This window comes from Amia ocellicauda, chromosome 4 (assembly GCF_036373705.1).
Source record: "Amia ocellicauda isolate fAmiCal2 chromosome 4, fAmiCal2.hap1, whole genome shotgun sequence".
NCBI classification, from domain to species: domain Eukaryota; kingdom Metazoa; phylum Chordata; class Actinopteri; order Amiiformes; family Amiidae; genus Amia; species Amia ocellicauda.
The window spans coordinates 18,873,484-18,895,471 of record NC_089853.1 but is presented as its reverse complement, the minus strand read 5'-3'; positions in this window follow the sequence as shown (position 1 = coordinate 18,895,471).

The window sequence follows — 21,988 nt, the reverse complement described above, 5'->3', positions numbered from 1 at the left end:
ATTTCCCAGTTTAAGGACACTTATCTCTACTAATAAAAAGTAAGATACAGCATTGCTTACTTCAGTAGTTCAGGCAGCCCCCTATAGAAGTCAGCGGAAGACGTAGTGATTGAAGTAATTGAGGTATTTTGGCTAGAACCCGCTTGGAACGACAGCCTGGCCATGGACCCCCACCCCCGGCTCCCTCTTGAGTTCAGCGAGAGGCAGCGGTGCTGTGGCGCTATGGAGCCATGCAGGGAAGGGACTTGTTGCGTTGTATCTCTGATGGTGTGCTTGTGCGTTTTTCAAGGTTTTCCTATGTTGTCCTTTCTGTATTGTCATAGTAACCATTACTTATTTTGTGAAAAATAAGGAATAATGAATCAACTTCACAGAGGTGACAGACAGACAAACTTCACACCAGGCAAACAAAACACACCACCAAGACCATCCATGTTTTAAATTAGTTTTATAATTAATATTATTTTGCAAATAAAAGAGGAAGAAGAAAGCAGCAAGAAGATTAAAAAATAGAAGAAACAGAGATAGGAAGAGAGAGAAAGAAAGAAAGGAGTGAGGCCCCCCCGGGTAACTGATTTTCTCAGCAGTTCTCAGCGCTGCTCCCTGCAGACAGACGGTCTGGCTCCAGCCTCACGACCCACACACTCACTCACACACATACACACACACACACACACACACACACACACACACACACACACATACTCTCTGTCACACATACACTCTCTCCCTCTCTCTCTCTCTCTCTCTCACACACACACACACACACACACACACACACACACACACACACATACTCTCTGTCACACACACACTCTCTCCCTCTCTCTCTCTCTCTCTCTCTCTCTCACACACACACACACACACACACACACGCACAAGTGAGGGCAGTGTTGCTTTTGCTCTCTTTCTCTTTAGCCTTCTTGGCTACTTTGGGTTTCCTCCTCTGGTGATCAACGTGATGTCCAAAAAAAAAAGTCCCTCAGAAAAGACCTCTGCACTCGTTCAGAATGCTGCCCATCTGATCTGCTGTTATTTGGGTCTTTTTGTCATTTGTTTAATTGTTGTGAATTATAATGAAAACACCACCACAGAAATGCCTCCCCCCTCCAAGGCCAGGCTTCAGTAACCCCACTGTGGCCACTGGTCAGGCACAGCCGGAGCGTGCTCTGTGTTGAGTACAGGGAATGTGTGAGCTGCCCCAGACAGGAGCCGGCATTCCGGGGAATTCCTGATGACACAGAGAATGTCCGAACACGGGCTCTCAATCAGCCACTACTCCCTCTCTGTCCCTCTCTATCCCTCTCACTCCATCTCTCTTTCTCTTCCCTTCTCTCCCTCTCTCCCTCTCTCTCCCACACTCTGCCACTCCCACCACTGGTGAAACAGTTCTTATAAAAAGATTTTAAAAAATCACCAAGCCAGGACTCTGACATTTTATACTTTGGTTTGAACTTATAAGAATAAGAATAAAAATGTAATCCGTCTAGAAGAACATCAGTTTAAATATTCTGTATTGTTCTGTCCGTGTGAGAGTGTGTTCTCATGTTGCAATTGAAATCATTCTTTCACACCTTGGCTACCTTTTAAGCTCTTCAGATCAACAGGCTTGAATGGTTCAGGTATTAAAATTGATGAATTTCTCTTCCTCTATAACACCCGCTAGTGGCCATCCTTTGAAAATGGCTGAAATGTTGCTGGATGGTTTAGCAGTGAGGGAGCCAGGGCTGGACAGGGTAGCACCTCTGCGCTCTGTCACGTCACCTTTACACACACACAGTGTATTTTCTCACTGACTGAGTAAATCAGTACTGGTCACTGTGATGTCATCGTTGTACTTGTACTTAACTGTATTCTTGCACTTTGTATTGCACTTATGTTGTAAGTCGCCCTGGATAAGGGCATCTGCCAAGAAATAGTAATAATAATAATAATCGTTAGCCAGGCAAGCAGGTGAGAGAGAGGAAGTGACAGAGCATGTCTCTGTGATGTCATTGGTGAATAGCCAGCCATGTAGAAGAGAGGGAGGCTCTGTGATGCCAAGGCTGACTCGTCTAGAATGGGTGAATGAGAAGGTGGTGAGAATGGAGGAAATATAGCATTGTATTCAAATTTTAATTGTGTGTGTGCATGTGTACGTATTCCCGTCATTAACAGGGTACATTTCTATTCAAGATATATTGTTACTCATCTATCTCTCTATCTTTCCATCTTTTTATTTTTTTTGTGCCAGTGGCCTCTCTCTCTCTCTCTCTCTCTCTCTCTCTCCCTCCCTCCCTGTTAAAAAATACCAGTTTTACTTGGGAGAGTTTTTCTCTCCCATTCTCTCTCTCTCTCTCTCTCTCACTCTCTCTCTCTTCATCCCACTCTTTCTCTCAATGTGGCTTCAATGGCTTCAACGAGGGAAGTTTTGTGAGTGTTTCAGGTTTGCTACAACAAAGTGAGTCTATGAGAAACACGTGCTGAGCGCTGCAGGCAGGGAGGCAGTGTAACCAGAGCTGCTGGGCCCTCACTCTGCAGCAGCACAGCGCTCCGTCTCTCTCCCTCTCTCTCTTTCTCTGTTTCTCTCAGTTTCCTTTCCTCGTTCTCTCTCTCCCTTTTTCCCCGCTTAGCCCGGGAGTGTTTCAGCATGGTCGGCCACTCCTGAAAGATGATGAACAACCATATCCAAGCCCCCGCAGGAGGCCTGTCAGCATTTCCAAAGGAAGTGCAATAAATACTCGGCAGCACTTGGAGCGTATTTCTCTTTTGCTGTGTTTCTTCCTTTCTTTCTCTTTTTTAACTTTGGAATGTGCCCTTCTCTTATGAAGCTTTTGTAAATTTCACACACATATATGCGGCACAACTGGCTGTCCCACGGCTGCACTGCAGGGCAGCCGAGCAGATGAGACGCGTGGAAGTAGCCGCAGATCCCTGCAGCACTGCGACCTGCTGCTGTAGCCAGTGGCCTGGTGTCGGAGGGTACTGGAGGACTGTACGGTGTCCAGCTGTTACGAGTGGGATGTCAGGGGACCACACAACACCACACTTTAAATATAAGTATAGCACAGTAGAAAACTCACATCACCAAAGTATAGGTCTGCGATCCATTGTTGGAGTGCAGTAGTTTTGGAGTAGTAGAGTTTTATTGTAGTCTGCAGTCTTCTTGATCTTTATTATTATTATTATTATTATTATTATTATTATTAGTAGTAGTAGTAGTAGTAGTAGTAGTAGTAGTAGTAGTAGTATACTTTAAAACATTTATATTAACTTGCAATCTATCATTAACATGAACATACCTGTAATTCCTGTGCAGATACTTTAAATTATAGTTTTCACTGTGCTTTTCTCATGCTTTCACTGTAAGTTCGCTTGGTTTTGGCACAGTTACCCATGGACTCTGTGTGTGAGAGCGTTTGTGTGCACGTACATGCATGGCCGGTGCAGCCAAGTAGCTCTTCAGAAACGATTTCATTCTCTAATGTATAAGGAAGATCCCATGCGGACAATTGTCAATGAAGGCTGCCATCTTGTGGTCAGATCACAAAAATGCGTCTTTGCTCCCCCCGGGACTCAATCTTCCCAAATACTGCCCTGTCAAGGTTGTGCCAACCTGTTAAATTCAAGACACACATAAAAAAGACAACATTTAAGAAATACACAGACGTGAAGTGATTTAATAAGTGAAGGTTTTGTCTGTGTGATTTCCCACAGTGCTTCATAAATGATCCTATTCATAAACGCATCAGTGGAGCGGCAGGCTGACCGGGTCAAATACTCGTTTGCTTTGATTTGATTTAAATAAATTAGCGATGGAATATTTCCGGAAGGCTGATACAGTCTGTCTGTATGTTTCTCTGCCTCAGGTCAGTTTCTAAGCCAGGGCTGGAAACCACAGTCTCCCCTGCTGCCAGTCCTTCAACCAGGGCTCCCAACCAGGTCCTGGAGGGCCCTTCTCCTTTGGCTTTATTCCCAGCCCAGCTCTCCTGATCTGCCTGGCTGATTAGCTGGATGGATTTAATACTTCTCCGTGGGCTGCTAATGCTGTTTTGAAGAACAGTGCCACCCTGAATCAAATGAGTTGTTTAACCTATCAAATATAAATGGGTGTATTTATATCAGTTGGTTTGTTTGTTTGTTGATTTGTATAAGTTCTACCCCAGGCATACCTACACTGGTCAAAAAATGTCCCCATGTCATGAAACAGTGTGAGCAGGAGTCTGTAGCACAGAACTCTGGTGAGATTGAGGCAACACTTATTACAGAGTTATAGTTAGGTCCATACATATTTGGACAGTGACACATATGTCATCATTTTGGCTCTGTACGCCATCACAATGGATTTGAAAGGAAACAATCAAGATGTTCTTTAAGTTTCATCTTTAATGTGAGGATAGTTACATCCAAATTGGGTGAACGGTGTAGGAATTACACCCATTTTTATATGTGCTCCCCCCAATTTTAGGGGCTCAAAAGTATTGGACAAACTAACATAATCATGAATTAAATTGTGAGTTTCAATACTTGGTTGCAAATCTTTTGCAGTCAATGACTGCCTGAAGTCTGGGACCCATAGACACCAGATGCTGGGTTTCTTCCCTGGTGATGCTCTGCCAGGCCTGCACTGCAGCTGCCTTTAGTTCCTGCTTGTTCTTGGGGAGTTTTGCCTTCAGTTTTATCTTCAGTTTTGCCTTAGAAATCAAAATAAAACAATCAGAGAGATAGCAAAAACATTAGGTGTGGCCAAATCAACTATTTGGAACATTCTTAAAATGAAAGAACGTGGAAGAACCACAGAAAACAACTGTGCTGGATGAGAGAATAATTATTTCCCTGGTGAAGAAAACCCCCTTCAGAACAGCTGGCCAGATCAAGAACACCCTCCAGGAGGTAGGTGTATCTGTGTCAAAGTCAAACATCAAGAGAAGACTTCACCAGAGTAAATACAGAGGGTTTACCACAAGATGTAAACAGGAAACAGAAAGACCAGATTAGAGTTTGCCAAAAAAACATCTAAAGAACCCTGTACAGTTCTGGAACAACATCCAATGGACAGATGAGACAAAGATCAACTTGTACCAGAATGATGGGAAGAGAAGAGTATGGAGAAGGGAAGGAACTGCTCATGAAGCATACCACCTCATATGTGAAGCATGTTATGGCATGGGCATGTATGGCTGCCAAGGGAACTGATTCCCTTGTATTTATTGATGATGTGACTTCTGACAAAAGCAACAGGATGAATTCTGAAGTGTTTAGGTCTATATTATCTGCTCAGATTCAGCCAAATGCTTCGAAACTCATTGGACGGCTCTTCACAGTGCAGATGGACAGTGACCCGAAGCATACAGTGAAAGCCACCCAAGACTTTTTAAGGTGAAGAAGTGGAATGTTCTGCAATGGCCAAGTCAATCACCTGACCTGAATCCAATTGAGCAGCATTTCAACTTGCTGAAGGCAAAACTGAAGGCAAAACGCAGCAAGAACAAGCAGGAACTAAAGACAGCTGCAGTGCAGGCCTGGCAGAGCATCACCAGGGAAGAAACCCAGCATCTGGTGATGTCTATGGGTCCCAGACTTCAGGCAGTCATTGACTGCAAAGGATTTGCAACCAAGTATTGAAACTCACAATTTCATTCATGATTATGTTTGTTTGTCCAAATACTTTTGAGCACCTAAAATTGGGGGGACCACATATAAAAATGGGTGTAATTCCTACACCGTTCACCCAATTTGGATGTAACTACCCTCAAATTAAAGATGAAAGTCTACACTTAAAGGACATCTCATGACAATTGTGTCACTGTCCAAATATTTATGGACCTAACTGTATGTATGTGTCTAATTGATCAAATAGCAACATACATTAAATTATTAAGGGAGCTGCAGATGGAGTGAAAAAATAAATAAATTAGGAGACAATGCAGACCCCCCAGGATGTGAGAGAGAGCCCTGCCCCTCACAGGACTGAGGACATGCTGCCTGAACACGTGTGATATTGCGGCCCCTGACTCTCGCTCTGAAGAGCTCAACAGAGACACGTGCCACAGCCTTCTCCCTCTCCTGGCTAAGAGGGTAAGGTGCCGTTTGTACAGAGGATTAATTAGTATAAACTGGCATTCAGATTAACTGCTTTTTTTCTTTCTTTCTTCATCCATCCATCCATCCATCCATCCATCCATCTTCGAAACCACTTATCCTGGTCAAACATTACCTGATACAGCTTTTTATGCTTCGTGTTTGTCTTGTGTGTGACTGTTGTGGATACCCAGTGTATGTGTCTATATGAGTATTATATTGTGTCCTGGTGTGTGTGTGTTGTTTTGTATTGTCTCAGCGTATGTGACACGTGCATATCTCTTTGTCTGAAAGTGTGGGGTGTGTGTGATGTGAGAGACTGGGGGAGCTGCCACAGACTGTGACCCACAGCCCCTGCTTTGTCTCTGCCCACGGAAGCCCCCCATTCAGTTACACACTGCCAGGCTCCTCTCTGACAGCTACTACAATTTGACAGGGGATGTTTGAACACCAGTGGAGCTGTTTACTGGTAACAGTGTGGAAGAAAGGGGGAGGTGGTGGGGGTCTTCATTAGGGTCCTGCCTATTCTGAAAAGCTTCCAAGGTGCCACTCAGCAGAGAGAGTGAGAGAGAGAGACCCTCTGCGATGCCCAGCCGTTGCCCCATACACAGGGCTCCAGCAGAGCGCTCACCACTGGCCACCTCTCTCCTCCCCACTTCCACTTCTATGGCTCCCTCTTCTTTTCTTTTTTCATTCTTTCTTTCTTTAACTTGCTTTTTGTGTTTGCTCGTTTCGTGCTTTACGTGCTCGATCGTATTTATGTGTGTGTCTATTTAAGAGCTCACCAGGGGGCCGGCAGCGCGCCTGTTACTCTCCGCTGGGCTGACAGAAGCTCAGACTCATTAGCTGCTGAACACAGAACCCAATGGCTGCTTCTTCCTTAAAGACCTCCCTCTTTTGTTTAATAGTTTTACCAAGAAAATATATAAATAAGTATACAAAGCCTGAAGTTAACTGCCTGAAAATCCATTCCGAAGAGATTTACGTACTTTAATTACAAGTCATAAAAGTGCAAAGGACCTAAATATCTTCCTCCAGGCCTCAACTGTCCCGTCCCCTTCTCCAGCCCCCACCTCGGTTCTCTGTTGTGGCAACTGCACAGAAAGCTGTTCAAGATCAATTAAACAATTATCAGAGGTGTGACAGAGAAGGCAGGACTGCCTCTTGCCAATCACGTCTCAGGACTGTCACAGCCGCCCACTCTCACAGCCCAACCCCACGACCCCGTTGCTGCCTCCCAGCATTCACAGAGAGATGGACATAAAGCAAATAAAGATGGAATCAAATTAAAATTATATCCAATTCAATTAAAACTTGTTTTCTCTCTCTCCCTCTATGATGTTTTATGGACTGTAGTTCCCGTCAGGCCTGAGTTTATTCAGCCTGGAGAGTCAGCTGACTGGGCCGCTTGCTGATAATTTTCATCATTTTGATTAGGAGCGAGAGACCAGGGGCTGCGAACATCTGCCTTGTGCTGCGCGAAGAGACGGAGAGAGGGAGCGAGGGACAAAACGAGAAGCAGAGACAAAACGAGGGAGCGAGGGACAGAAAGGGTGGAGGCAGAGAAAACATACACCACGTAGAGCAAGAGGGAGAGAGACGGGACAGTGTTCTGCTGTCTTGTGCCGCTGAAATGAGATGGAAAGTGGGAAACATGGTAACCAACTGTTTATTAACTGAATTGTTAAAACCTACACAAAATCTGTGTGTGTTGTTTGGGGCAGTGCTAAGGGCTCTTCCTCTCTCCTTCTCTCTCTATCAGCACACTCCTGCCCTGTGTCCGCTGTGGTTCGGAGGGCCAGCGTCTGACCACGGAGCCCCAGCGCGTGATCGTCGCCCAGATAATCTGCCCGGCACTGTTGGGGTATTTAAATAGCCTCCACAGACAATTTTCTTGTTTATGGTTTCGGAGTCACTGAGCGGCAGGAACAGGATGGCAGAATCAATAGCATTAGGTCGGAGCGCGTCGTACAGCAGCTCTAATGAGCCTCGGGTTTAAAAGGGCTGGAAAATGGTTTACATATGGCTTTTCAGAGCATTGCCATCAGAAGAATGTTATGTATGTAATGATGCGGAGAGCAATCCTGGCCTGCGCTCGCTGGCAACGCTGGCTCATTGCCTTTGGTAAAGGGTCACGCGGAAGTGGGAGCTTTTTTTTGTGCCGTCTTAAGTTCACTGTAGTAATGTGACGGAGGGGGTCGTTAGGAACAGGGAAGAGCCCCTCTCTGTACACACCCCCCCACCCCTGAGTGATCGTGTGTGTGTGTGTGAAAGCGTGTGCATGTGTGTGTGTGTGTGTGTGTGTGAGAGAGAGTGTGTGTGTGTGAAAGCGTGTGCATGTGTGTGTGAGAGAGAGAGTGTGAGTGTGTGTGTGTGTGTGTGTGTGTGTGTGTGTGAGAGAGTGTGTGTTTGAGTGTGTGTGTGTGTGTGAGAGAGAGTGTGAGTGTGTGAGTGTGTGTGTGTGTGTGTGAGAGAGAGTGTGAGTGTGTGTGTGTGTGTGTGTTTGAGTGTGTGTGTGTGTGTGTGTGAGAGAGAGTGTGAGTGTGTGAGTGTGTGTGTGTGTGTATGTGTGTGTGTGTGAGAGAAAGAGTGTGAGTGTGAGTGTGTGTGTGTGTGTGTGTGTGAGAGAGAGTGTGAGTGTGTGTGTGTGTGTGTGTGTGTGAGAGAGTGTGTGTGTGTGTGTGTGAAAGCGTGTGCATGTGTGTGTGAGAGAGAGAGTGTGAGTGTGAGTGTGAGTGTGAGTGTGAGTGTGAGTGTGTGTGTGTGTTTGAGTGTGTGTGTGTGTGAGAGTGTGTGTGTGTGTGTATGTGTGTGTGTGTGAGAGAAAGAGTGTGAGTGTGAGTGTGTGTGTGTGTGTATGTGTGTGTGTGTGAGAGAGTGTGAGTGTGTGAGTGTGTGTGTGCGAGTGTGTTTTGACAACCCTTTTTGTGCAGTCCAGAGACAGCACAGTACTCCCACTATCCCCACCTCTGTCTTCCTCTCCCTCACCCAACAGTAGCAGCCTCGGGACACTGCCGACACTCTATTAACAGGCATGCGAAATTAATGCTAATTATTGCTTATCTTCGGCCCCGAGGTGTCCCTTCGTTTAATTATTTTGCCATGTAGCTTTCTAATACCATGCAACACTCAGTCCAGCCCTACAAACACACACATACCCCGACACACACATTGAAACACGCTCAAGGAGAGTCAGTGATTATGAAGCTGACCTTCACAGTGAGTGCAATGTGATGGGGCCGGGGCTCATTTCTGGCAGATTATCCCTTCTGCCGCAGCCCCCCAGCTCCTCTGCACGGTGCCCAGCCTGGCCCAGGGGCATCATCGGCCCCGGTGCGCTCTGCTATTTGCCTCCCGTGGAGCGAGCCGGGGGCTGTCGGGGGGAGATGGATGAGCCGAGCTGCACTAGTCAAACAGGGACGGCTTGGCCGGGCCCTCTCCCCGCACAGCCCCGCCGCCCGGCATTAGCATGTTTATTGAGGGCGAGCGTGTATTTGCATCCTGCCCCCCACCGGCGTGGCCTTCTCTCGGCCGGAATGATGTATTTCAGCCCGAGCTGTGCGGGAGCCCGAGTCTGGGCCTGACCCCCCGCGTGTCCCCATCCCCGCTCTCGACCCGTCCTCCGTGCAACCGGGCGCCTGTGAGCAGGGCTGAGCAATTAGCTGACGAGGGGAGGGGTTGGGGGGGAGCGCCATCTCAATGACACGTGGATGTTGATGGACAACCGCCCCCCGCACCCTCCACCTCCTGACCCCAGCCCCCCCACCCCTCCTCATTAGCGATGATGGTGTCTTCAATAAACGCGCTGCTGGCCGTCTCTCCCTGCCTGCTTCAGAGAGGTGTCAGCGCGGCCTGTGGCCTGATGGGGGAGCTGTTGCACAGCGCTGGGGGACAGTGCCTGTGGGCGCGAATGACCGTCCCAGCCGAGAGTCTGAGGAACTCTTTCTCTCTGTCTCCTTCCTCCAGTACAGAGACAGAGACAGGGACAGGGACAGGGACAGGGACACAGTCAGACAGACCAAGACTCAGAGCTACAGACTGAATCATGCAGCTCTTCTGCTCTTGCTTTTGGAAGGGCAGCTGGACACCTGAGTTTCTGCATCACTGGTGTTCCATCCTATAGCCAGGGCTCCAGAGTCCGGAGCCTATAGAACCATCCGGAGGCTTGTGAACCTGCTCTATGGTCCTCAGCTGTGAGCTCTGCAGAACTTCAAGGCCAGATGGGAGCCTTTCTTTTCTGTTTGCTGTTTGTAGACTCCACTTTCACCACCAGCAGTGCCGGCCATTAATGCAATCATTCAGTAGGAGTATTTTCTTCGTACTCGTAGACCTCCAGATCTTGACCCAAGTACCAAGTGATCAGCTTTGTTTTACTTTAATGTGACGTACTGACAGCTTAATTTGGGAGGATAAAACTTGCCCCTTGTCTCCTGGCTATGACCCACTATTGCAGGGCAGAAGAAAAAGTATTTTGTTCTCAAATAATTACAGATCATTCATGAGAGAGAAAATGAGTGACTCACTTTCTCTCTCCCTCTCTCGCACTCTCTCTCTCTCTCTCTCTCTCTCTCTCCTGATGTAATGTAATAATCTCAACAAAAACTACTCTCAATGGCTCTGTGGGTTTGTTCTTTCTTCTTTTTTCACAACAATAATTAGGTTGTTGCAGATTCATTTACTAAATAAAAAAAAGTGTCTCAGAAAATATACAATTATGAGAGACAGGTACTTCACTATGGCCAGCCATCTCTTCTAAATAACAATAATAAAATACAATAATTAAAGCAGTGTTTGGGAATATAATGACAAATCAATATAATTTTTAGCCTTCTTAAAAGCAAAGCTGCACATCTATTATGTTTATTAAGCCGTAAAATGAAACGAGAAAAAAGCGAAAAGAGTATTTAAATTTTTATTATATCGTTAGTAGCATCAAATTTGCTTCTGTGTAAAATTAATGGAACAGTATATGTGGGGAAATACATTTCCTTTATGAACTAATTATGTGTTATAGTTTCTAGAGTTCTGGGCTGATTATTAACTTGCCACTTTCGCTGCCTTCAGTTATTAGCTTTCCAGAAAATGTACAATTATGAAAGAGGGAGAGTCACTGAGGGGGAAATAATTTGCTTTTTGAAAAAGACCTAAAGTAACGTGCAACTTAGGAGGGAAAGAAAAAAAAGAAAAAAATACAGATTTTAAAATATATGTTTATACAACTACAGCAAATATTGTATTGCATATAGCGCCTTTTGGGCTTCTGGAGAGTGCGACGGGGAGTCAGAGTCAGAGTGAATCAGTGCATACGTTTATTAAATTGACACGATCATCTGCCGAGTGAAAATATCATCTGAGCAGAATGGCATTTGGAAAAAACATTTAAAAAATAAACAACCCGCAAACAACAAAACTATTGACTGATCAGATGAATGCACAAACAGAGAGGGGCTGCCCCCCCACCCCCCGTAACCATGGTGATTGGAGACCCCGTTCCCGACTCCAGATCGGCGGCTCTTCTCTTTGCTACAGCGCCTCACGACCAACACCAGAGACCAGGAAGAGAGATGGTGGCAGTAGTTGCTGTGACCATGAAAGCCAGTGTAAGTGCCTTTTCTGTGCACTGAGACCAGCAGCAGAGTGGGGAGGAGGCCGGGCGCCACAGGGCCACAGCACAGAGCCAGCGTATCTCTGGAGCACAGGGACGACAGGGGACACTGTCTCTCGCACACCAACAGAGACAGGCTGGACAGTCACCACCAAGCAACCCCTCACACACACACGGACCTCCCACCCAAAAAAAGAAAAACATATAAGCATGTTTTAATGTTCAGGATTACTGTTTAATTATCCATACATGGCCATTTACAACATATTGCTGTGGGGCCCAGACTCTTCAGTAATATATATTAAAAAAAAAAAACATCCAAAAGGAAAAAAGAAAAAAAAAAAACAATCCCCAATTTAATGGAAAATAACATTACTGCATGCAATCTAAACTATCCATTGTCACACAGGCATTTCACACCCTGCATTAACTCAGGCAATTTCATGCATAGGGATAGAGTGCATTATAGCAGGGCTCCTGACCGTACTGCTGAAACTAATTTCATGATGATTAGTTCGGAGGGGGTGGGGGACGGGGGGGTTGTGTGTGGGGGGGAATATTGCATTGATATGATCGGTATCAGCGCCTATTTGCATAGAGATGTTGCTGGCTGTGTATTGCAGAGGCAGCGACGAGAGGATTGTGTGTGTGTGTGTGTGTGTGTGTGTGTGTGCGTGTGTGTGTGTGTGTGCGTGTGTGTGTGTGTGTGTGCGTGTGTGCGTGTGTGTGTGTGTGTGTGCGTGTGTGTGTGTGGAGGGGGGGGGGCTGGTGTTTGGTCTCCCCCCGCCTCTAGCCCAGCCACTGCTCTGGGCTGTTTGTGCGCCCCGACACCCGCCGTAAAACAAATGAATAGCTAAGATACTCATTTGCATGATTCCTGTTTTATAACCGCTCCTCTTGGAATTACCAAAAAAATAAAAAATAAACAGAACAGAATAAAAAAAGGAGGAGGGGGGTGACCAAGAGAGCAGGCTGGAGCAGCAGTTCTAAAGATGGATGGGCCGAATGAGAGAGGCAATTAATATTTTACTAGTTCCTTTTATTTTTATTTAAAAGCTCCCATGAGCCCAGCGCAGACACAACCTGCCTCCAGGACAAACTGGGCGGTCGTGCCTCTGTGCCGGGACCACCAGGCTGGCAGCTGCAGCGCTAGCAGCGTTTGCAGTGGCGGTAACGGTGGCAGGCGCAGTTTCGCTCGCCTTGGCTATGAACCCCTCCCTTGCTTTGTGTTCTCGCACGCTTTCTTTTGCAGGGCTGTGAGAGGTGCGTAACGTCTACCACAGGATTTGAAGTGAGCAGTGAAATGGGGTTTGGACACAGGGGTCGGACTCGGGCGGGTACCAGCAGCACTGAAACTGCCTCAATGAAGTGTCAGACCTGCTTGCAAGGTTCCCAGCATCCCTGTCACCCCCTTCTCAGGTGTGCTATCTGGGAGCAGCACCACTCCTCCCCAGCAGGGGCCGCCACTGCCAGGGTCCCCTCCTGCTGTGCCCAACAGGCTGCAGCAGCACGCATGGGCCCCCGTGCAGCCACACCGAGTCCGATGTTAATCCTCCCATCTTCACTCTTTACTGTAGTTGACTGGGTAGAGGGGGTTGCTTGCAGGGCGGCCTATGTTCCCCAAGCATCACAGCCGTCTCGTCTAGCAGGGCTGAGTGAGGACAGAGTGGCCCCCAATGCGACCTTCCCTCTCCTCCCCTCTCCTCCCCTCGCCCACGTGAAATTAACATAGAGAAGCCGCTTGCGAAAGGAGAGCATATTTGTACATAATGGGAGAGCAGTGTAGGTGGGAGCTGAATATGGAATGATTTTTGCTCTTGCAGGAGGTTAATGAGCCGTGGCCGGCACACAATTCTATATGCATGTAATATTATCCCGGCTTCAGTAAACCTTTTAAATCACATAAACGCAGTTATGGCCCATTGTACAAAATAAACATTCCAATTGTGTTTAGACTGTTTTGGGGTCTTTGATGTAAAGTGATGTGCATCGTCTTTTATTGCGTTTTAAATTATGCCTGTTTTTTGGGGGGTTGTTTTTTTCCTGTTTCCACATTAAAATGACAGGAGCTGCGCCGCTGATTTAGGGGACTCGGCTGCTGGGAGAATTAAGAGATGGATGAAACTGGGCTCCTTCTTTTTTTTTTATTATGTTTGTACTTATTAACATTGTTAAAATGATTTAATCCTTTTGTTGTATTAATTAACAGGCATACTGAGCCTGCCAGTCTGTCAGCCAGTCTTTAGGAAGCTGAAACCTAGACAGTGGCAGTGTGTCAGTGGCAGCCTTGTACTTAACACTGGTACTGTCTGTGTGTGTCTCTCTCTCTCTCTCTCTCTCTCTCTCTCTCTCTCTCTCACACACACACAAACACATATTCACACACTGTTTTCCCCGTTCTGTTGATTAACTCTAATTGGTTTTGACGGCTTCGCCTTTTTTTAATGCTTTTCGAACATAGCAGATTGTGGAAGTTCTATACTCTGTCCTAGGGAGAAGTAAACAGCTGTTACAGGGGCGTCCTTGCACAGTTTTCACCCCACCCCCGCAACACACACATACACCTTCAGGACTGGCAAGTGCAAGCCCTGTTTTTTCCAGACCTGCCATGAAAGCTGTGTCCCGCTCAATAAGGGCTGGGTACTTCTCTCCTCCCTCTGTCTCTCTCTTTTTCTCTCCCCTCTCTCCTGCTCTCCTAACTCTTCTCTCTCCCTCTCACCACACCCTAGGGTCTGCTTACATACAAGGAGAAAAGAGCTGGATCTAGCTGCTCTGGGTTGTCAGTGTCGAGCCATTAAATCCCTGTTTGAAAAAGCAGAAGGATGGGCTAATGAACGCCCTGTGAAATAGACACAGTGCTGCAATTTCAACCTACTGCCTCTCGGCTGAACTCTGGCTTTGTAATTAGAGGACAGAGCTCAGACTGTCAGGGCCGGGTGTCCATGTGAGACTGGGCAGTGGCAGGACAGATCAAATATTAAACACCCAAGATGGATGTGTGCAATTTTAGCAAAAAGAGACGACTGACAAACAAACAAACAAGCAAGCAGAAGAATGAATGTGGAAGAACAGCGAAACTGCAGGCTGGTGCATCCTTCTGTAGTGGTAAATCAGGAGCTGACTGATGCACTGTGACATCATGGACCTGAACTGCTGTAGGCTGTTACAGACACAGCTGTACTCAAGTTTAAACTTTAATCTTTATCATCAGATAAGTCCTTCAACCAATTGTCTATCATCAATAATACACTGTTTGCAAATTAGATCAGAAATAATAATAATAAAACGGTTTAACTGAGACAAAAGTACAGCTTCTGCAGTTCACAATTGTAACCATGTGAGGGAGCCACATAACTGATGAACGGCAGTCGCTAGAACAAAATGAGCGCAGATTTACACCCAACTGGGGTTCGCCAGTAACTACAGCAGCTGTTTAATATCAATAGTTCTGAAGGAATGTAATAGAATTTTCACATTTATATGTGTGGCTTATTATAGATCATTTGAGCTTTACACAAAACAAGACACTGCAGGTGTGAATCCCTGACAAAATGTGAAAAGGGCACAGGAGCACAAACGGGTGTGAACGGACCTGTCACCGTCACCCTGCCTGCTCACACGGGCCTCTTGGCCATCGCAGCGACAGTCAGCCTGGACAGATAGGTGTTGACTGATTGCGTGTGGCCAGTGGCGTGAGTTGTGTTTCAGCACAGTGCTCAACAGCAACCCTACTGTATACTGAACCCTGCTGAACTTTTTGTGCCGATTTTAGTTTACTCTAAACAGGACAAAGGCTGTTTATTGTAAGCATTTTACTGCACTTACTGTATTATGTCATGTGTTGGTGATGAATGTGGCTCTCTGTGACTACTGTAAGTCACCCTGGGTAAGAGAGAGAGAGAGAGAGAGAGATGTAGGAGAGAGTCAGAGACAGAAAGACAGTGAAAGACACACAGAGAGACACAGACAGAGACGCAGAGAGAGAGACAGAGACAAAGTGTGACACGGAGAGACAGATGGAGAGAGAGAGAGAGAGAGAGACAGAGACAGATGGAGATGATTGCTCTTGTGAATACCTGATGCCACAGTGACTCATCCCACACAACTTATTCCTCAGGCCTTTAAACAGACAGTGTCATTCATTCACTTTTCTTCTCTCATTCTCTTGTTTCCTTTGTCTCCGCCTCTGACTAACCTGGAGTCCCAGGATCCCGTCTCTAGAGCTCCAGTCAGACAGCGCGATCCCCAGCCTGGGCAGCCTGCCGCTGACACACTGTACCTGTGACTCACTCACACATACACACTCTCTCACACCCACACACATTCACAGACACACCCACACACACACTCTCACACACACTCACTCACACTGACACACACCCCCATACACACGCTGACACACTTACACACACACTCACATACAGCATGTCTGGGACATGACACATCAGCTGGGAAAGGCTGGAGAGAGAGAAAGAAAGTTTGAGAGAGAAGAGGGAGGAAGGGGAGAGTGAGAGAGAGAAGGAGATAAAGCAGAGAGAGGGAACAAGGAAAGAGAGAGAGAGCTGCCCGGCCTGTGTGAAGACTGTGGAGCTGCAGTCCGGAGCCGTGCGTGACATCTGCCCTGGCATGGCCCTCACACTGGGATAGCCCAGCCTGCCCGCTCTGAGACACTGACACAGACCGGGGAGGGAAGACAGATGGACAGACGTAGAAAGATGGATTTCATTTTACATTCATTTATTTCATTTATGCATCTATGTGTTTATATAACTGTCTATCTGTCAGTCTATCTGTCTCTGTCTGTCTGTCTGTCTGTCTGTCTGTCTGTCCATTCGTTTACAGTTTTTCTCAATTGCTAAATCAATGTGAATTAAATTCTGGTCCACACGACCAATACTGTAACCTAAAAAGTATACATTTTTGCAAAACTGTAAGTCATTTATTGTTGCTTTAAGAATAAATTCAGTGTGATGTGGAGTAGGATATGTGTCCTAACAGACAGCACAGAATGGATTAGTAACTGACCAATTACAGTTTTGTTGTTGCTTTTTGTAATGTAATATATTCATTTTGTCGTAAGTACTAACTTGGTATCTTCAGTGGACTTGATTTCCAGCATCATTCGATGAATCAGGAACACTTCTGTAACTGAAGACAGTCAGTTCTTTTGTCAGTGCTTTTTGCTGTTAAATGAAATTCTTTCTGCAATTGTCTTCTGGTGTGAGTCACTCAGAGAACATGAATACAGCTCAGGCTGGGGTGAGATGTCTACTGAACATTTATGCTTATTTTACCAACAAGCAGACGAAGACAAAGAAAGCATGCACTCAGGGCTGACCCTGTCATACTGATGCTCATAGCTAGTGTTGATTGTGCCATGGTGAAACGGCTGATGGAAGGAACGTCTCATTAGATGACACATGTTTTGATGGACTGATTTGATTTTGTTACATGCATTTGCTGCTTTGAGAGTCTTAATGCCTTTTGCAAATAAAATGTGTCAATTTGCAAAACATGTTACAATTTAGGGGATTGTGGGGATTTTTAGAGAAAGTGGATGATGTTTTGCCAAATTTGCTTTTTCTTTATTTTTCTGTCTTTAGGAAGCAGCTGAGTTCAGTGTGTTTACAAATCCTTTCCCCAGAGGCGCTGTGAACTCTGGGCAGGCCCACAGTCTCCAGCAGACTTGGTCCTGAAAACAGACGCAGTAAAGACAGGCAGCAGAGAGCCGTCACCAGACAGCTGCGCCCCTCCATCCTCTCCTTCGTTCAGCAGATGCCGTTCAGCTGGGGGAAGTGTGCAGAAATCTGCCGGGAGAATCCAGCACACCTGCCCCCAGCCTGGGCCGTCCGCTCACAGGGCCGGCCTGGGCGCTGAAGCAATGCTGTCCCTGGGGAGGGGTTGGGAGGTGTGGGGTGGGAGGGCAGGAGAGGGAAGGGGGACAATCAGATGTTTTACCACAGATTTGGAGCTGCCACGGGCCACTGGGAGACTAATCACCAGTGGGAGACTAATGACCAGGGAGGGCGGGTAAGGAAAAAGAATTAGGGCAGCAAACAGCACACACTCGCAGACAAACAAACATATACACTCACACAGACACACACACACATAAACTCACACACACATAGGGAGACAGAGCAAGGGAGGGAGGCAGAAAGGGGAAAAAGAGAGGAAAAGAAAGACGGGAGACAGAGAAAGCGCAGCCCACAACACACAGATGGACACACAGTTATCTGTTATCGCTCTGGAGAATGGAGGATCTGTATGGTGTCCTCTCTGCCTTAGTGCAGATTTTAAGCCCCAAATTAAACACTGTATGTGGGGATAGGGCTGAGAGAGAGTCCACGTTGGACTGATTTTGATACAGGTGGGAAACTTAAACATCCTGCATGTATTGCACTCTTAGATCCTACATTCCCTTTAACTGGCTGTCCTCCCATCCTCCACCCCCACCCCCCGCACCCTTCTCCACCTGCCTGCAAAAAGACAGATGAGCCACCCCCTCCTCCCCCATCCTTAATTCCAGCCCCGGGTGTGTGAATTACAGCAGCGTGGCGGAGACACACTTGTGGTCACAATTACAGGATTTCAAAGGGGCTCCCAACTGTGCTTCCCTCTTTGTCATCAACACTGCCTGGCGAGCGGTAATTGCGGCCCTGAGCGCAGCGCTGCCGGTGTGCGTCTGTGTGGAGCTCGGGCCCCAGCCAGCCATCTCTCGTGTTGTGTAGGAACTTCTATCTCTCCTGCTCAGCCTCCCTGTGCGTCCCACACCCCCACAGCAGTGCTCCTCTCCCCAGCGGGTTCCCTCCACCACACCCCCTCTTCTCCTGCCTGCACTCCCCAGCCTCCACCCACGAGATGGTGCCAAGCAGGTCTGTGTTTCTGAGCGGCCGCAGCCCTCTGATCTTGGAGCCGATGACAGCACACAGCGGGGACTGTGTCGTGAGGCCGGACTCTTGTTGTGCTGCACAGCATGTTTTATTTTTCTGGCCATGTCAACCACACCTATGCATCATAATAATAACAGTATAATAATATGATGATGCTGATAATAATCGTAAACAACAGCATGCACTGATGTATCTCTCCCTGTTTGTCTTTGCCCTATCCTTAAAGAACCCCAGGAGCTCAGAATGCAGATGCAGCCGAAGCCACAGCTCCCAGCATGCTCTGGGCTTTTCTGTGCTGTGCCTCTCCATGATATCGCAGCCACTCTATTAGAGAACCCGGTGGAGGAGAGCGCAGGGATCCAGACTTCCTATTATTCTTCTGTCTCTTCCTCAGCCATTGTTGCTTCCCCCAGCTGGGAGTGACCCCTCCACCCCCTCCTCCTCAACCCCCTCCTCCCACCCCTCCTGGTCCCCAGTCGGCAGTCCAGCACAATGCCATTGTCATCTATCGGATTGTTATGGCCATTCAGCTATTCAGCTCTCCGCCGTGCCTTTTGTCCTGTGCAGTTCTTCACTCCAGTCCCCCAGATCCCCCGCCTCTCGTGCTCCGCCTGTGTGCGTGTTTGCTCCGGCCCATCTGCCCCCACCCACCCCCCACCGCTCACACCAGCTGTCCCGTGTGCTGAGTCCCCCAAGGGGTAAAACAGGTGCACAGCTCGCCCAGACCCTCGCCGACGACACACGACCATCAGTGACCTGCCTGGGGACCTCTGGGGTCTTTCAATTGTTTGTAAAAGCCCTGTTGGGAGTAAGCCATCAGGGCCAGCAGGCCTGCACAGGGCTGCCACATGTTCCACACACACTCCACAGCCCTGTGAGAAACACAGCCAGGCATGAGCCACGTCTGCATGCACAATGCAACGCACCTGTCAGAAAAGTGTGTCCAGAGGCCCCCTGCACCACGGGTGTGTGTGTGTGTAGGGAGAGATCACAGTTTGTCCCCCTGCGTTGTGAGTGTGTGTGAAGAGATCACTGTATGTTCTTATTCAACTGTCAGAGGAAAAGGTGCAGAGGGAACAACCCAGCCAGGTGCCCGTGGTGTCCTGCTTGCCCTGTTGAGGTCAGCTGGTGGCATTTCACTGATTCCCTTCTGGACCCATTGAGTCACCTCAAATGCAAGCCACCCCAACACAACACTCTTTAATGATGTTTAATTCTACAATATATCTTCAAACTATACATTCAACATACGGATTACATACTAAAAAACATTTAAAATATATATTTTAAAAATACATAAAAGGGGACTGTTTTTAGCATTTGAAAAATACAAGATTCACACGCCACTATATATGAGACAATATATCTGTTTGGGATAGGCACAGTCACCCTGCATTCCCAGCTTCACAGCTCTATAGGGCTGGCGAGTCAGCGCAGTGAGGCGGCCCTTGTTTATTGTTTATCTCGGGGAGCATTCGATGCCACACTCAGTGCAGTTAATGCTGAACTATCGATGTCTGTGTTTCTGCTTTGTTCCTCTGTATATCGCAGGTATACATCTGCTTCTGTGCAGCGTCCACTTCAGCAGAAGGGCGCAATTAACTGGGGGCAAGGTCATCGCCTCCAGCTTCCCCGCCGTTCTAACTCAGCCCCCACAGGTGGGACACAGAGCACACGACACGGCGGCCCAGGACTGAGGAGGCCAGGCCGGATTAGACAAGTCGTAGAGAGATGGGTGAGTGAGTGGGAGGAAAGACTAGTATTTTCCATTTGTGTGTAAGTTTGTGTATGCGTGTGCGTGTGCGTGTGCGTGTGTGTGTGTGTGTGTGTGTATGTGTGTGTGTGTGTGAGAGAGTGAGTGTGTGTGTTTGTTTAAAGGCAGTTTCTAAATGCCAGGCAGGATGTTGTCAGTGACATTCGCTCCCTCATTCAAAGAGAGGAAAGGCAGAGGAACACAGCCTCCCCTGTGGCCGTTTAAAATAGATAAAAGGCAGCCCTGCCCGGGAGCCCTGGGACGGGCTATTAATAGTGGGCTGCCTGCTCTCCACAGCCCGCGGACCGGGTGCTCATCTGCAGTAGCTATTCTTTACTGCATAAATAATAACAAACACACGCACTCTGCACTGCCTCAGCGATACGGCCCAAAATAGCCCTGCAGGTCACCGGTCAGGCTGCTATTTGTGGACAGATTCAGATGTCTCAAGTGTAAAGGGGAGTAAGAAAGAGGACCTTTTCTACCCCGATCAAGGGAGGGGCTTTCCTGCTGAGGTGGAGGGTCTGGTTTAACAAGGGGGCCGAGGCCCAGTGGGCGAGCGCAGGGAGCTGACCCCGTGAGCGCAGGGAGAGGGCACCGAATTCTGTACAGTGGAGCTGCACAGGCAGACGGAGGAAACTGCATTCAAAGAGCCATTCAGAGCCATCCGTCCGCAGAGTGTTCCTGCAGACGAGACTGTTTAGAAATGGCTCAGTGGAGAAATAATCTGATGACTGGTTATCAAAAAAATGCAAAAACACACACACTTTGACTGGAAGGCTAAAATGTCAAAATAGTGAATATAAAAAAAAAACATTAACTTTCACACTTTTCAATGTGACTTTGGTGATGATGAGAGGAGCTCAGGCAGTACACAGACGAGTGTGTTTGCTGGTGGAGATCCTTTGCCTGTTTGTCTTGTTTTTGGTCCAGAGAGGAGGAGAAGTGTGGGTGGGATTGTCAGCATTCATCTGGGGTCACAGTGTGTGTGCATACCTGTGTCTCAGACCATGGCCGTCTCACACCGTGCAGCTGCCCCGGCCGTGCCACATGAAACCAACTGAGATTCATATAGTCATAGGGTGTGAAATGTAGGGAATATGCATCAATGGAAACGTTTTCAACAAATAAAACTTTTCCAATACATATCAGGGTAGATATTAATCAACACTAGTCTAGAACACAAATATCCAGCAGCTGCTCACATTGTTTTTCTCTGGACTCTGCTCAGATATTGCTATGTCAAAGGGTTATGTATCTTTGATTGTATGTAAAGATTAATATTTTCCAAATTAAAAGCAAGCTCAGCAGTCTCCTGATGATGTCATGTTTTTGTTCCTGGTCAGTTTGCCGTTTTCCACCCGAGACACATTTTTAAGCCAGTTGGACCTGTTTTGTGGGTGTGAATTATTGGGCGGCCGCAGGTGTTTTTTCACACATTTTGTGTCTTTCTTTCCCTCAAAAGAGACCCCAGATAAATGTTCAAACACCTGCCCATATACAGGATCCCACTGTGGCACACAGACTCTTGGTTTTATACTTAGATAAAAAACAAAAAGGTAAAAATATGTATCTATAGAGTTCACTTTCCTGATGGAAATACACACATCTGCACACTCTCACAGTCATACACCTCAGCTTATTCCCCGGCAGCTCTGCACATACACACAGAGGTCC